The following is a 17,564-nucleotide window of genomic DNA, read 5'->3' as shown; positions in this document are numbered from 1 at the left end:
AGATGTATGCGACACGATGAACTTCGTGTCGCTCTCTCGCAGTTTTACTTTTTTGCGCTTTTAAGCAATGCTTCGACCTTTCTTTGCGATGCGATTTAAGCCTTAGGGAGAAAAATACAAAAATTTAACAAAATACTTTTTGGGATTTTTCGTTCAGGGTCCCTGCTTTGCTCGACGTTATTGCTAATATCAAGCAAAGAGGGGGGGTTGTTGGTGACCACAACAGGAATGTAACCATATCATCAAAAGCTGTGTACATAACTTAATGTATATAACCCTAATGCATATAAAAATCCTTAACCTACATACCTGCATGCCAAACACACAAACTTGTATGACGACTTGTCCTCGCCTTGAGGTCCAATGTTGAAACTTCACTTGATTATCTGCATCTCCTGCTTTAGCTCATTCAGTACATTAGCATCATAACATACCAATAGCACCATGATGGCCTAAATTGCATACAATGAATTCACAAGGCATGTTTGACCTACTATTCAAACTATAACCAATACCATACATGCATAAAAACTGCATATAGACATATAACACATGAGTGCAAAACCATACACACACCATTCTAGCTAGAGTCCAGTCATCAATGCATGACCATATCAACTACACAAACCATGACCTCAGGCATGACAACAACCATTACTGCATTGTTCACATTGCCACATGCAACCCATAGTATGCATAAGTAATGCCAAACCAACTACCAATACACATAACTGCATGTAGTTGATCATAATCGATCAGTTCTTGTAATCAACCTACCAGAATGACGCATGTAATCAAAATATTAAAAAATGTAACCTAACATACAAGGATGTAAGTAGGTATCCTGAAATCAACATGTAAGCGACATATAATCCATACACAGTTAATCACATGTTTCAAAAATCAAGACATCGTGTCTATTAATTCGAAATCAGCTTTCACCAATACTAACAACCATGTCATAGTCAACAATCAACTCGCAATCATAGTCATAATATTAAAACTAGCACCCACTTGCACGCAAGTGCATATCAGTTGTCTCAACACATATTGTGTTAGTACAACTGTATTAAAACAAGAGCATTCCTTCATACAATTTCAGAAGCACAAATACATATCACACACTTATTTAAGCATTCAAACAACCTATGTGAATACCCCTTTACTATCCATGGTCCACACTAAGGTAGAAGGAGGAAGTTACTAAAATGGCCTGATCTCCAATGTCTAATTATGGAAATGGGATCTCCAAATCTCTACTAAAAACATGCCATTTTTCCATTTCCTTACATGCAAATTTTCAAATTCCCTGCATGCAACCTTTAAACTTCCTTACATGCAACTCTTCAAATTATTTGCTTGCAAATAGGCATAGATAAGCTACATCCATATTATCATACTACAATACTATACCATCTAAAAAATAACATTTTCTTCAAACAATTACCATACTTTTACATTTTCTTCAAACAACTACTATACTATTACAGTTGCATGTAAGCATTTCTTCAAACACTTTACATGAAAACTAATGTAGCAAACTATTTTCATACAAGTAAGCATATATCAACTACAAGAATACTATTACACATCATTACTATCCCCAACCACAAACTACATAATCATTGGGGCATTTTATCAAACAATTTGTATGAAATTAATCATTGAACCATTTAAGCATTTCATCAAACACTTTGCATGCAAACTAATATAGCAAATGATTCAATGCATATATCCTAAACTGTAGTAGTACAAGTTATGGAAACTGAACCATATGGTCAATGGTATTTTCCCTCACTATGGTTCAAGTTTCAACTTCTGATATTTAATAGATGAAAATTTATAACAAAATACCAACACAATCCTATTTGGTGCACAATTCGAGGAGTATCCAGAAATCTCTACTTCCACTGGTCATATCTCCTAAAATATAGTGAATAAATGTATGAAATTTTTATCACAATATCAGTGGGATTTCCCCTCATTGTATAAAACATTTTAGCTCCTGAGAGTTCCCAGAAGAAAAGTTATAACAAAAATGTTAGCGTGACCTGTTTGAGGTGTGATTGATTTTAGGAGCATTCAAAAGGCTCAACTCCATCTACTCTTATCTCCTAAACTATTGCAAACCAATATCTAAAATTTATACAACATAATTAGTGGTATGTCCCCTCAATGTAGATAAATTTTTAGCTTTTGAAAGCCTGCAGAAGATAAGTTATTGTAGAAATTCCATCATGACCTGTTTAAAGGTGCATTCAGGAAGGTCATCTTCTTTAGCTCATAATTCCTAAAGTATTGTGAACCAATATTTGCAATTTTGACCACATTATCAGTGGGATTTACCTTCAATATGGACAAATTTTCAACTTCTAATATGCCATATAATAAATTTATAAAATATATGAAATACAGGTCTAAAATTTAAACGTTTACTCTTCATTTCACCAATGATAGAGCCCATCCAGTCCAAGTGTTTGAACTATGATTTGATACCACTCTGCAACACCTTCCAGGGTAAATGTGCATATAAACAAAATAATAGGAACAAAAGTACAATAAACATATTAGCCATCAAAATCCATATATACATCAGTACATTTGCACATGAAAATCAAGGGAATGAATTTTTCATTAATAAATGTAATGAACCAACCGGTGATGGGACTACCACGTTCCAGTCGACCATAGATTGGTTGAGCTAAGTATCCCTTTAGCCAATCACCCCTGTGCTATATTTCAAGCATGTATGTGGGACCCATGGAACACATCAAAAACTCCAATCGATGTGGATGTCGTTGGAGTTCTCTGCCTACACTGTGAGGAATTTGAGTGCCTCCTAGTCTCTCAGGCTTTACCGTGCATCCACTGTCTGATCCAGGGATCACTAGGCCCTACACCGAGACATAATATCTAGGCTTTACCATGCATTCCATCCTAGAATCACTAGGCCTAAAAAAGAGAAAATCTACCTCTTGGCTTTACCGTATATCTTGCCATTCATCGGCAAGGATTCCTAGGCCCAACGAGGCACACAATTTGGCTTTACCACAACCACAGTCCGGTTCAGGGGTTAGGCCAGTGGCTTAGTGTATCCTCAGTTCGGTTCAGGGACCACTACCACCATGTGTTTGTCAATTCAGAGATCCACCGCAATAAACTTTGAATCCAATCCGACCATCCCCCACAAACCGCATGAGAGAACCCATCTCATCAAAGCTATTAGGAAATGGAAAGGCTAGGATGAAAATACTGTCACACCTAGAAAAACCCATGCCATGGTAGAAAAGAAACACATGCAATCCCATGCATGCCAAATCTAGCAAGGAAAATACACATGCAAGTTGATACCTGCAATGAAGCCTGTTGTGGCTGCTTTATTCTGCTTTTCCCCGGTTGATCTTTGCTTCCTCTTGCCTTCTTTGCCTTTCTTGCTCCAATTCCAAAGTGCTCCAAGAAATATCTAAGTGTCCAAGAGTAGGAGAGAGAGAGAGAATAATGAGAGAGCTCCAAAGATAAACTGACAAAAGGTTACACTGACCAAGCTTGCCAACTGATCTTTAGAAGCCTTTTTATTAATGAGGCCTCTATTTTCTTCATTTTCCATTATTTTCCTTCAATTTCCTCCTCACATGCAAGCTGTGATATTTCACCTTCCTTTTCTCCTAATTTCCATTACTCTCATAAATAATTTTGCCAAAATACCTTTTTTCTTATTTAATGTTGTTATTGGGAAATCTAGTGTCTATTTAGAGCTGCTAGTCCCACTAAGACGGGTAGCTATCTTAGAAACAAACATATTAAAGTCACATGTTTTTCCTTTACAAGAGAGAGATGAGAAAGAAGCAGAGAGTACCAACCTCAGTCTTCCGCTTGGCTCCTTGCTTGTTTCCTTTCCCCTTTGATAGAATCTCGCCACTGCTTCCTTACTTGTCCAACTTCAAAGAGCACCTGTAGATTCACAACAACATAATACCATCAAAGCATAGAGAGCTTTCACTGTAAACAATATAGAATCAGATATATATTGACCATACAAATGCATACAAAAAACATAGTATTAAGAGATACACATGAATATGGAGGAAAACTCAAATAGCTTTATTAGTAAAAGTCATAGAAGAGAGGATTACAACCACTTGGTCTGACCCAGCGCCATCCTCCCAGCTTGAAAGCCCTCTTCACCTCACACAAAGCAAGATCACCCAACAATGTCTTCAAAGAGAAACCAGCAGCACCTCTTTGCAAATTACCCAATTCCAACCTTTGGATCTCTTGGATGAGGGATCCATTTATAGATATTTGCAGGGGGGTGAGTTAGCTTCTGGGATTTTGATTAGTGTCATCTCTCTGATATTTCCTGGTTCCACATGGAGATTTTAGATCTCTTACTCATCCCTGGGCGAACTCAGAGAGGCAAGTGTCAAATGAGCAGTGTCTAGAAGATTCTCTGGGTTTCCACCTAGCAAACTGTTTGTGCCATTTGTTTGTTCTCGCTCATCGCACCCTATAGAAGGGCTTTCTAGTATGCATCACACTTTTTGCATGTGGAAGGTGAGATGCATCGCACCTTTAGCACTGGGCAGTCTGTATGGTCCTGCTTTGACTAGTTTTGAGTAGATTTTCATGGAGAACTTCTAGGAGTTGATGTAATCAGTTGACCTTGCTCCTTTAGGGTATGAAACAACACTTTTAGGGACTTAGAAGCCCTTGGTTTATGGACATATGTGATTGGGGTTGCAGTGCCCAAATATGTCTATAACAGTTTCCCCCTAAAGCATGAGGTCATAAATCTTTTGATGTCGGGTGAAATGCTTTATAATGAGGATCCAAGGTTTTTCGCACTGGAAGGTGACCTGTAATAAGATACAATACAATACATTATCTTCATAATATTTTCATGATCTAGTTGAGGCGGGCATTCCCATGCTCAGCTTGATAAATTCATTTTCATGTACATAGGACAGACAAGCATCTGTGTGCAGACTGATGATTCTGGTAGAGCCATCATCCCTTAGTTTGGATGATTATCTGTGCAACAATGATGTACATTCGATGTCTTTATTTTCCTGATTATATCGCAGCCCAGATGGATGAAACTAGATATGGGGTCTTCAAAACTCGTTCAATCTTCGCCCGAAAGTACAAGTCGATCCATGTGAAAACGATGTTCTGATGTTGAACATGGAAGGACATCGTCTGATTACTAGCTAATGATGTAAGCTATTAACAGACGTGAGAGGAATCACTGATGATGATGATGACCCTCAAGGTACTGCAGTATAATTCACGTGGTGTGAATACATGAGTTAATATCGAACACCACGCAAAATCTTTCGGTCGAAGGCCATTAGTGTAAACCTGTCGCCGGAAGTGAGAAACTTGCCATTGAGGCATGTAAGCTTCAAAGTACTGGGAGGGTTGTCCCTAGGTTGGCTTCTTAGATAATGAGCTGATGTCGCCAAGAAGTGACCCATCGTAAGAGGGCATTAATGGATCCCACATCTATAAGATGGAATGGAGCAAATGATTTTGTAGAGGTGAAAACAATTTGGTGATACAAGGTTCAGGGTGGCGGTCATGAAAGAATGAATTGTGAAGGTATTATAGCGGATGAGACATAAGCTGGGTAGGTGAATTCTCTAAGTGACTTCGCTTGAACATATAGGCGACACTGAAATGGATTGGTAGTGTTAACCCCAAAAATGGATGTTACGTTGGACCAATGGTGATACGGCCGGTGAACGGAATAACCCAACCTGACTCAATCATGGTGATGGAGTGAAAGTGTCATGTTCAAGAGCGACCTGCTACCAATAAAGTTTCTTCAAGTTTTCTTCCCAATTTTCTCCAATGACCAGTACCTCTTTATTTTTGTCAAGCTTGAGGAGGATAACATATGCTTGTTCTATAATTTTCCCTTCGGGCAAACCCGTCGCTGTTTTAACAAGCTTAGCGACAGTGAAACCCGCTCTTGTCTGAATGGACAATTTTGTCGCTATTCTTTTAACGAGTTTAATGACAAGGATAACTCGGTCCTTTTCAATTTTAGAGAGTCTGAAAAGAGATGGAAAGGAAGAATCCAATATTCCTTTTTCGTAGTATAATCCCTTAAGTCTAAAAAAGTATAAAACAATGCGAAAGGGATGACTTTTCGATAGTTTTAACGAGCCAAACAAAACAAATGCTCGATATTTTTATGTAATAATCCCTCAGGTCCAAAAAGATTAAAAATCTAGAGGAGGGATGGCACTTCCAATCACTTTAACGAGCTGGAGAGGCCAATTGCTCGACAATCTTTTCATGTTTTATGAGTCAGATGAAAGGAGCTTAAAGGAGACTCGTTTTTGAGGAACAAGTGATATTTCGGGTAGCAATTGGTTCCAGGTGAGGGTTGGAACTTTCCAATCACGGTAGTGTTAAGAAGATGGCTAAAAGAATCACTCGTCGCAGTTTTTCCTCAAAAGGGGTAAATAATCAAATGGAGGCGAATAATCGGCTCAAACAGAGTGGAGGTGATAGTAAGAACACGACCAAGGCTCAAAAACTGATGATAATGCATTCACAATGGTTATTTACTGGAAGTGGGTTCATTTTTTAATGAGCTTAAACTCTGGTGGAACATATGCTCATTGCTAGGTTTAATTTTTAACGAGCTTGAACTTTGCGTAAAACTGCTCGTTGCTAGGTTTATTTTTTAACGAGCTTGAACTTCGCGTAAAACTGCTCATGGCCTGGTTCATTTTTTAATGAGCTTGAACCATGTGACAACATACGCTCAAATTCAGTTTCATGTTTACATAAGCTTGAAACGAGAAACTATGCTTGTTATAAGTTTGCATGCCCCTAACATAATGACAGAAATCGAGGTGCATGCCCCCCAAGCTTCATTGCATTCAACGCGGTGATTTTAATGAAGGTTTACCTTCGAAATATTTGAAAGACTCGACTTGGATTTTACAAGATCGTAATCAAAGACTTGATTTGGAAAGGGAGTTGTTTCATTTTTTAATGAGGCTGACACAGTAAAAGAACTTTTTTTTTTCCCTTGGAAAAAGTCGTAATTTCCATTAATTTTGAAAATTACATTTTGAAGATGCCAAAGCATTGCAAAGACAAGGCTATGTAGCCTGAAAAAAAATGGTTGACACAAGTGTCAAGTACAGCGAAAAAAAAACTGATAAAAAAAACCATGCTTGGTGCACTAAGATGCTAGATAGGGGGAAGATCAAGTTTTCCTCCCATTTTTCTTCTCTACCTTGCTTCACTCGCCTTGGGCTGGATGAATGGGAACGAGTTGAAGTGGGTTTTCCTCACCAGGTCGAGGGTTTTCATTGTCAGAGTCCGAGGTGTCCGATTTATGCTGCCTTTTGGTTCCACTGAGTTCCATTGTGTCGAAAGCCTTTTCCGGTTGTGATTCCATGGGCACTTGTGGAGATTGTTTCTGCGGTTCTGCTTGGCTGTTCCTCATTTTGGGTGGGCAATTCATCCTCACTTGCTTCCTCTTCCTTAGGGTTTGGTGGGGGGAATGTCCACACTTTTTTTTTCCTGGATTTCCTCCTTCTTTGGCTGTCTTTTTTGAAATCTGGGCATGCATTTTGTAGTGCTTTGTCTGCCGACATATTCTGCATCGGAAAGCTGTATTTTCATAATCTATTGTTTGCATCCAACTACGATCTTTATGCTTCAGTACTATGCGGTCTGGTAATCCTTTACTGAGATCAACTTCGACATAGATACGTGCGAAAGTGTAGATTCCATCTTCCACTCGCTGAGTATCCATCTTAATATATCTGCCAAAGGAGTTTCCGATGCATGCGAGAGTCTTTTGGTCCCAAAAATGTGCAGGGAGGTTATGTAGTCGTACCCATACTGGCATCTTGGAAATGATGAAGGAGTTTGCATCAAACTCTGGGGTCCAAGGTGTAATGAAGAGTCCTGAAGATCCTCAGAACCACGGTCCCTCCTGAATTACTAGGGCCCTGACCTCTTATGAAGGGAGTTTGACTATAAAAAGCCTTTGGAGCAGAGCATGACATCACAATTAAGGGACCATTTTGTGAAAATCCAGTGAAAAAGGTCCATGGGCTTTGGCCAGAAACCGTTGAAGCGACAGATGAGGGCTTGTCTTTCGTAAATGTTACGTACCTCCTCTACTTCTGCTGTATCTATTGTTAGTTCAGGTGTATAGTTCAGTTGCTCCACGATATATTGGCTGGGTTCTGTTCCGGCTTGTTGTGGAGCTGCAGAAGAAGATTTTCCCCCTTGTAGAATATGCTTGTAAGAGGTTCCTTCGCTTCTGTGCTGCTGGTGTGGTTCTAGGCTGTGTTTTGCTTTAGATCCACTGCCCCCTTCTGTTTGTTTTCGTGTGCCATTAGCTGCTGCACCTCCACGTAGCCTCATGTTGAGTATAATATTAGATCCTGGCTTGATGTTGTAGTCGTCAATTGCTCTGTGATCTTGTAACGATCTTCCCTCAGAGAGTAGATGTTGATATCCTTTTGGGAAGCCAATGTGATTGGCAATGTTTTTCTTTAGATTTGAGACACTTGTCTGAAGCTTGAACCCAGATTAGGGTTGATTTCTGAGAGGGGGGCTTTATAATGATTTGGAAGCATGGATCTGGTAAAGTTGCCGCCACAGAGACCGTGGGAGCTCTTCTTCTCTGTTTTGTATTCAGGCTATCCTCGTGCCATATAGACCCTTCTGAGATCTGGGGAACCATATCGGTGAAGAGTGCCTGTGCGAGACCCATCACCACTACCGAACAATGCTTGTTGAAAGCGCAATGGACCGGGTAGCTGAAGTTTAGCGCGTCCCAGTCCCAATGGCCTTTCGCATACCAGAGTTCCAGAGCTCTTGGATCTTGGCGTTTCCTTTGATTGTTGTCCGGATCGGATAGATCCAGGCTAGATCTGGGATGTTTGTATCTATTCACGGCGGGAGGGAGCAGATCCGCTTCGTGCAGCCAGCCTCTATTGATTTCAGCATTGGATCCGATGCGAAATCCTGCAGATCCAAAACCCACTGCGCCCAGGACCCCCTTCCTTTTTCCTCCCATGGCATTGTTCTGAGCATCCAGCTTTCCTGCGAATTTCTGAGAGTGGCTCGTCCAAATCCCTGTTGCAGTGGGCATGAGCGCTGCATTGTCTTTGTTTATTCTCTGATACAGAAGCCCCCTTCCGCTGTGGCCGAGATGTGCCGCCGGTGAGGGCGCATGAGGGTTCTGGGCATAATCCAGAGTTCCGTGTTTCGTTTCCATGCTACTTGGGATGTCTTTCCCAGCTTCTTGCTATTCATGGTGAAGGGTTGCAAGGGCGGCCATGGGGGCAGCAATCTCCGATTGTCTGGATTGCGATCTCCGATTTGAGGCCACAATTGGATGCATCGACACAGTAAAAGAAATATCCTCATAATCCACCATATTTACAGTATTTGATAGAAAATCAAAAAATTATGGATGATTAAGGTCACCGAAGTAATCTTCATTGTAATCTGGAAGATGGGAACAATGGTGGTAATCTTCCCATGGTGCCCCCTGTATGTTCATTGACTGAACAATTCCTTCGTCTGTAGAATGTACATGTGACCAAGGATCTGAAGTGGTACCATACTCAGACCTATCTACCTAAATGCTTGATGAGCGTTCATTGGGGTTTGCCTCCCATGCTGAGAACATTGATTGCTACAATATTTCTATTGGGCTTGGAGGAAACACCTGGTGACGATCCATGCTAATATCATTTTCGGACATCCTCTGAATGGAAGATACCATATTGCAGGTTCCCACCATTGCAACTTCCGCCAAGTCGTTTGGAGGTGGTAGGGAAAAAGTACCCATCAATGTAGGGTCTTTTAGTAGGCCTACTTCAATATTTTGAAGCGACTGAGAGCTTTTGTGGATCATCGGGATGCTTCTTGTAACTTGCGAACTATTGGGGAGTAATGTCTGTTGGTCGAAGATCGTAATTCCCCCTTGGAAGGGAAATGCAATCATCCCAAATTATGTCAACGCAACGGCAACCATAACATAAATCCAGGGCCTTCCCAGTAGGATGTTGTAATCGAGGTTTCCATCGATAACTTCCACATCAATTTCTATTGTTTTGCCCCCCAGTTCGACTTGCAAGTTACTTAAAATCCCATATGGAGTGTATGTTCGTCCATCAAATGCTTTTAACGTCATCGACGATCGCGACAAGGGTGGTGAGCCTAAAGTTTTCCAGCAACTCATTGACATGATACATGTAGATGCCCCCTAATCAATAATTGTTTGATGAATAGTTTTGTTTAGGGCTTTCACTTGAATGAGGAAAGTGAGTTGAGTTGGTAACTGCGGGTCATATCCTTTATGATTAAAGGCCAGAAGATTTGAATCCGCTGGGTCAATCCCACTTATTACTGATAATAAAGCTTGCTTTTGGGAGGGGAAATTTTGTAGTACCTCAAGTGTCGACATAGCGGACGACGATTGGGCCAGGTCCTCTACTATATTATAATTCTGTGCCACTCTGGCACAAGGATTAAATGTCGATTTGTGTACAACTCCATTTGGTGGCTTTATCGTTAGCTCAGGAATGATGGGTGGCACAACTTCGGTCGAAGTTGTTGTCGAACTACTAGGTTGATTAGTAGCCTTGTTGTTTGACAGCTGTGGATTCCCGTAATCTTTATTCCTTATCGATATCAAAGCATCATTTTGCTGTTTTGAAATGGGCAACATAAGGAATTGGGATGGGGAGGCATTGTCACTAGCAACTAGATTGGTTCCTGGGCTTGGAAACGGATCAGTCAATACTGCTGAGGTTTTTGAATTCTTAAAGAATTTCTTAACTTCAGCTTTATATGGACAATCTCTCGTCTAATGATCCTCATCACATATGAGGCATGGCTGAGTAGGTTTCTTTTTCCCAGAAGGGTTTGCAAAAGATTTTTTAGGAGACGAATCATCCGGTTTCTTCTTTTTGCTCTTCCCTTTCTTCTTGCCTCCTAGTTGCTTCGGTTCTTTGCCTTTGTCAGTTGACACATCATTAACCTCTGAGGCTAGAATTTCTTCATTTGTATTTTGATCAGAAATCTTACGGGATTTCTTAGATGTAGCCTTTTTCGATTTCGTGCTTGTCGTACCTATCATGCCATCGTTGGCATGAGAGTCTTCGTTTGATTTAGGAGGAGGAGGAACGGAAAATTCTGGTCTTGGAGCATTAGGGATTTTGTCATAGAGCATGCCGGACTGAGTATAGATCAAGTCTAGATATTGCGCACGAGCAATGACCTACTCTTCAGTGACAACCCCTCCATTCGCTACATCTTCTGTTATAGAAGGTAACAAAGACTTAATAACCATTCAACTAGTATCTGATCAGGGACATATGTTTTTACCATTCTACGACGATGTCGCCATTCATGAATATGATCGGATATGTGAGTGGCCATTGTTTTCTTGAAACTGGTAAGAAGCTCTGTTCCTATTTCATACCTTATTGGTAATTGAAAATGGGTTAAAAAGGTTGTGGCAAGGTCACTGAAGTTATCAAATGAAGCTCTAGGAAATTCGGTGTACCATTTTGCTGCCGGACCAGTTAACGTTCGCTGAAAAAGGCGAAGCCGAATCGAATCATCATTGAGAGTGTTGGATGAACACCACAGATGAAAGGTCATCCTATGATTCGATGGGTCTTCACCCAGATTTCCATTAAATTTAGGAATATTTGACGGAAGTTTATGAGGAATTGCCGGCCACCAAGGGGCATAAGCGATTGGATCATTTGTTAGCCGATTTAGATCTGGTAACTCTAGAGTCACGGCGAAGGGTAACTGTTGATTTAGGTTTGGTGAAGCATACCCAGGATAATATGGGATCGCCTGAGCAGTGGGTCTTTGCATACCAGCATAATGTATTTGATGTTGATAACTTTGATAAGGTGGTTGGACATAACCAATTTGAGACGATTGGTAATAACCGTTTTGAATATACAGCTGCTCATTACTTGCAAAGTTTTGCTGCTCAAGTCCTTGGTAAGCTTCTTGGAATTGCGGTTGTTGATGTTGCACCAACCATGGTTGTGAAACCATTTTCTGTTGCCCAATACTGGACATTTGACCAAGATGAGGGGTAATAGTACTCATTTGAGCCTGAGTCACTCCAGTTAAGGAGCCACTAACTGGCGATTCCGGTTGTGTCGTAGAGACAAGAGGCTGTTGTAAAACGATTTGAGAAACTTGAGGTTGGCATGCAACAACCAATTCTTGTACTTGTGACACTGTCACAATAGCTGGTGTAGTGGGGATGTTCAACACAGGGAGACTCAGTTTCATTGAGTATACAACTCTTGGTTGTTGAGGCAGTATTAGCACCCAATCGCTGGATGTGATTCCAATTTGACCTGAATTCGGTTGTGAACTGTCATATGGTTGTTCTCCCGGAGGGAACAATGAAAGGGTGTAGTGCCCTCCATATGGCGGAAATCCAGTGCTCAAGGGAATGATTGGCCTTTGGAGACTAGACTGACCAAATTGATATTGTTGTGAAGGATCAATTTGTTGAGATTCAACATAAGAGATTCCAGATACTATTCCGGATGAACAAACGGGAACAGACCATACTGTCAAAACTGTCCCTGGGTGGATTCCTTCTAGCGGTTGAGAGCTAGTTGGGATAGATGGTATACCAACGAACATCGTCGGAGTGGTGGCAGGAGGTTCTACTACTGCTGTATTGGACGAGACAGTCCTAGATGTCGATGGTTGTCTAGACATATCGAGTCTATCCAAAAGACTTCCTAGCGCTTCTACAGGAACTTGCAATGAAGGGGTATTAACTTCTGAAGTAGAAGGATATAGGTGGATCCTAGTCCCAAATGCGATGGAGTACTGGATGGAAGATCCTTCGTAATCTCTTCTATAGCAATCAATCCAGGTGGAAGAGGCAGACCGTCAGTTCTGTAAAATATTTCTGGTGCCGAAGAAGGTATAGATTTTGTAGCGACAGATGTTAGAGGGGTAACACCTTCCGAATCAACCCTGGATGGAGCTGGTTCAGGAATAGAAGTGTTTACTGTTACACTAGGATCAAATATATATATATATATATATATATATATATATATATATATATATATATATATATATATATATATATATATATATATATATAATTATTAATAAATGAGGATAATGGAGAGGATGGCGCGCTCTGCAACAGACCGTAAGGGTTTCGGCTAGGGTTTCAGCCAGCCCTCTCTCTGTCACCTGATCGCTTCCTAACCGCGCACCTATTCTACCTGTAACCTGGCCCGGTTTTTCAGGCCCATCTGTCGTTTTCAGGATGACTACTGATATTGTCGGTGATATTATGGAAACGGAGGAGGCGGTAGACTATTCTGATGACCCGCACCCTGAACAGGTAATTTTCGGGTGCCCTACCTTCATTTCTTCTGAAGCTGGCCCTAGCCGACCTCCGGTTCCGTCGCCACATTCTTCCTCGGTGGTAACTCTCCCGTAACACCACCCTTCTCTTCAGCCTGACGGATCTTCCCCCCATGAGCCTCCTGGCCTAGACCTCCCTCCCCTGCCGCCTGGGACCCTTCGTTTCCTATCGATTGTTATTCCCCCGTCGCCTTCATTCGACCCGCATCCGCCCTCTACTACTTTCTTTGCTGCATCATCATCTGGTCCTCCCACATCGGCGGCTGCTGTGCCCTCTGTCTCCCTCCACTCACCCTTGGGTTGTTTTGAGACCCTTGCCGTTAGGGTCAGATCTTCAAAATTAGCTCACCTGGATGGCTCCCCGGATCCATTAGTGGATCACCCATCTGCTCCGCGTACTGGGAAGAAGCGGACCAAGTGTGTCAAAGCTACCTCAAGGGACATATCTATACGCTTCGGAGATTCATCTGCTATTGGGGAAGCAACCAGAATGGCGAACACCATACTTGTAGGGCACGTTCGAGGGAGAGCATATTTAGTGACCTGTCTCACCCTTTGGGTGAAGGAGATTTGGGGAGGGGTTCTTAAAGAATTACCTGAGGTGCAAGTATTACCCAGAGGCTGGTTTGCCCTACATTTTGCAAAGGAAAACTACACAGATTTGGTTCTGACAAGGTATTGGCACATTGAGATGGCGCCGGTTATGCTAAAAAGATGGAGCCCTCTATTTGACCCAGAGAGAGAAAAAATAGGAGCTGGTTCGCTGTGGGTTCGTTTGCCAGGGCTTCCCCTTCAGTACTGGAGTGAAGAAGTTTTCATACAAATCGGGAATGCTCTAGGATCATACCTCACATGACCACACCTTCGTGGAATCAAGGAACAGAACGCTAGCTCGCATCCTAGTACATCTGGACACCCGCGAAGGATTGGAGGAGAAGATTACTTTACATTGGGGCAAATACACCAGAGTTTAGATACTGGACTATGAAGGGGTGCCTTTCAGATGCCGCCGCTGTCACAGGGTGGGGCATATTTTCAAGGACTGTCCTCTTAACAAGAAAAAAGAAGCATCCCATGCGCCATCAAATGTGCTCTCGAGGACTATATCGCCGGTCACCCTGCGTACTCCGGCATCGGGTCCTCCCATCCGCATTCCTCTATACGCTCCTGGAGCAGCTCACAACACATTATCTCCGCCGATTACCAGATCTCGGGCTGCTGCAGCTTCTGCAACTGCTTCGGGTACATCTCTCTTCCCTCCCTTATCTATTTACTCTCCTTTCTCCTCTATGCATTCTCCATCAATGTCTGCTGCATTCTGCACTATACCTTCATCTCCGGTTATTGCTCCTTCTGCTCCCTCTTTACATATTCATCCCTCACCATCCTCCTCACCTTCATCATCCTGGGGGTCAAAACACAACTATAACCTGCGTCCACGAGTCCACTCTCTTGGATCTCATCTAAAGATAGCCGGTTTGGGTATTGCATCTGGGTCAACTCCTTTGTCTGCCCAGGGGAGAAAATCACATTTGTCAAAAGCCATCAAGAGGGCGGGTGCGGAGGTTGCCTCTGGGCGTCAATCCACCATTGTTGGGGTTCTTAGAGCAGTGAAAACCCCGGGCAATCTTCCCCCATGAAGTGCCTTTCTTTCAACTGCCGAGGCCTGGCTAGTGCCTCCAAGAAACTAGCCCTGCGCAGGCTTTTTGAATCTGTCCCGGTAGACATTATCCTACTCCAAGAGACCCTTGGCCTGGCAGACTCCATTTCCGCCTCCTTATCCTCCATCATCCCTGGATGGCATTTTACAGCGATGGATTCCACTGGTAGATCGGGGGGCCTTGCGATTGGATATAACCCAGCATCCATCAGGGCTCGAGCTACATGGGGGGGACAGGGAGTCATGGGGTTGGATTTCTTTTCGGCTGACTTGGGCTCCAATCTCAGAGTCATAGACATATATGGCCCCTGTCAACAAAGAGAAAACTTTTGGAGCCGCTTATTGAGTCTATCTATCCTCTCAGCAGACTACATCATAATTGGGGGTGACCTAAACTTCTCCCTGGGATATAGCGAATCATGGGGAACCATGGCACAGTTTGATTCGATTACTGGGTATATGACCGACCTACTAGAGTGACATAACCTGATCGATAGATTGATAATGAAAGGTATTCTGATACAATAGCTACATTTTTATAAACAATGGGTGGGTACTGGTGGTATATCGGATCACTATCCAATATACCTGGAGATATCAGGGCCTCATAAAAAACCTAAAGCCCCCTTCGAGTTTAATCATGGCTGGATACAGGATCCCTCATATATCAAGACGGTTAAGGATTTTTGGACTCAAAACCCGATTGATAGGTCAGATTCCTTGGCAAAAGGGTCCTGCTCAAACCTGTCACAGCTCAAGCACCTTTCTATTGAATGGGCCAGAGAGAAATATCAGAAGGATAACTCAGCACTACTGCATATAGAATCTAAGCTATCTTCTCTTTCAGATGAAAGAGGCCTGGGGTTCGCTACTGCTAAAGACAAAGTCCATCTGGTGGAACTCGATAATTAGAAGTCAAAAATCCTAAGAGAACGAGAGGAGATCATCCATCTTCGTAGTAGAGCCACCTGGATAAAAGTTGGGGATGACAATACCCGATTCTTTCATAATTATGCTAAAGGCAGGAAGGTTCAGAATACCATTTGGAACCTCCCTCTCCCAGAAGGTGGAATAGCAGACTCCTTCACAAAACTCTCACACCTGGGATCATCACACTTCAAAAATCTCTATAAACAACCCCCTGGCTCAATTATTTGATCCTGTGACACCTGGGGAACTCGAGAACACCCTAAAATGGTTCAAGAATGATCGTATCTCGGAGTCGGACGGGTGGACCATCGAGTTTTACATTACTTTCTATGAGCTTCTCAGCAATGATTTACTGAGGGTTGTGGAGGAATGCAAGGTATCCGGGTCTTTGTATAATGCCATCAACTCTACTTTCATAGCCCTGATCCCCAAATCGGACTCCACTTCCTCCTTCGACGATTATCGCCCCATCTCTCTATGTAATGTGCTTTACAAAATCATCTCCAAAATCATAGCAAATCGCCTCCACCCTATTCTGTCCCGCAATATTGCCCCTCATCAATTTGCTTTCCTGGAACGCCGTCAGATTCATGAAGCCATCAGGGCGGCTCAGGAAGCCTTCCACACCATCTGGACCAAGCACCACAAAGCCACTATCTTAAAGATAGATTTAGCAAAGGCTTTTTACCGTGTCAGCTGGATCTACATCAAGATTCTTCTTATCCATCTCGGCTTCCCCATCAACTTCATCACTTGGATCATGGCTTGTATCTCCATTCCCACCTTTAGTGTTCTAATAAATGGGTCAGCATCACAATTTTTTCTCTCTGAACGTGGACTTAGACAGGGTTGTCCTCTATCTCCTCTCCTCTTCCTGATTGTCATGGACGGCCTGAGTCGGCTTATCAATACAACAAAGAGAAATGGGGATCTTAGTGGATTTAAAATATCTGATGATTGCTTTCTCACCCATCTTCTTTTCGTGGACGACGTCATGATCTTCCTTGATGGCAACATCAAGGATTCTCGCTCCTTCTCGAATATACTCACTCTATTCTCAGCTGCTACAGGGATGCTTGCAAATCACACTAAATCTTCCATCATTCTGTCTAGAACCTCTATATAAGAGTCCCATGTGGCTCGCTATCTATTTCCTTTCTGCATCCATCCCTTAGACTGTGGCCTCAAATATCTAGGATTCTGGATCAAGCCTATCAGTCAAAAGATAGCTGACTGGGTCTGGCTAGTTGCAAAATTGGAGAAATGCCTCAATATTTGGAGCCACCGATATCTATCCAGAGCTGGCAGACTTGTATTGGTAAAATCCGTCTTGGAGGCCACCCCGGTATTTTGGATGGCTCTTTCCTGTATTCCAAGGAGCATCTTGGCTAGATTACAACAAATTTGCAACAGATATCTGTGGAATGGGAACCAGGAAAAACACATATTCGCTTGGGTAGGATGGAAGAAGATTGCTACTCCCAAAAAATGGGGTGGTTGGGGACTCAAAGACCTGCCTACATTTGCACAAGCCCTTGCGGTAAAA

This window comes from Pinus tabuliformis, chromosome 7, assembly GCF_031772625.1.
Source record: "Pinus tabuliformis cultivar Carrire ecotype Pingquan chromosome 7, CPIR1, whole genome shotgun sequence".
In the NCBI taxonomy this organism is placed as follows: Eukaryota; Viridiplantae; Streptophyta; class Pinopsida; order Pinales; family Pinaceae; genus Pinus; species Pinus tabuliformis.
Note: the sequence above shows the minus strand (reverse complement) of the source record.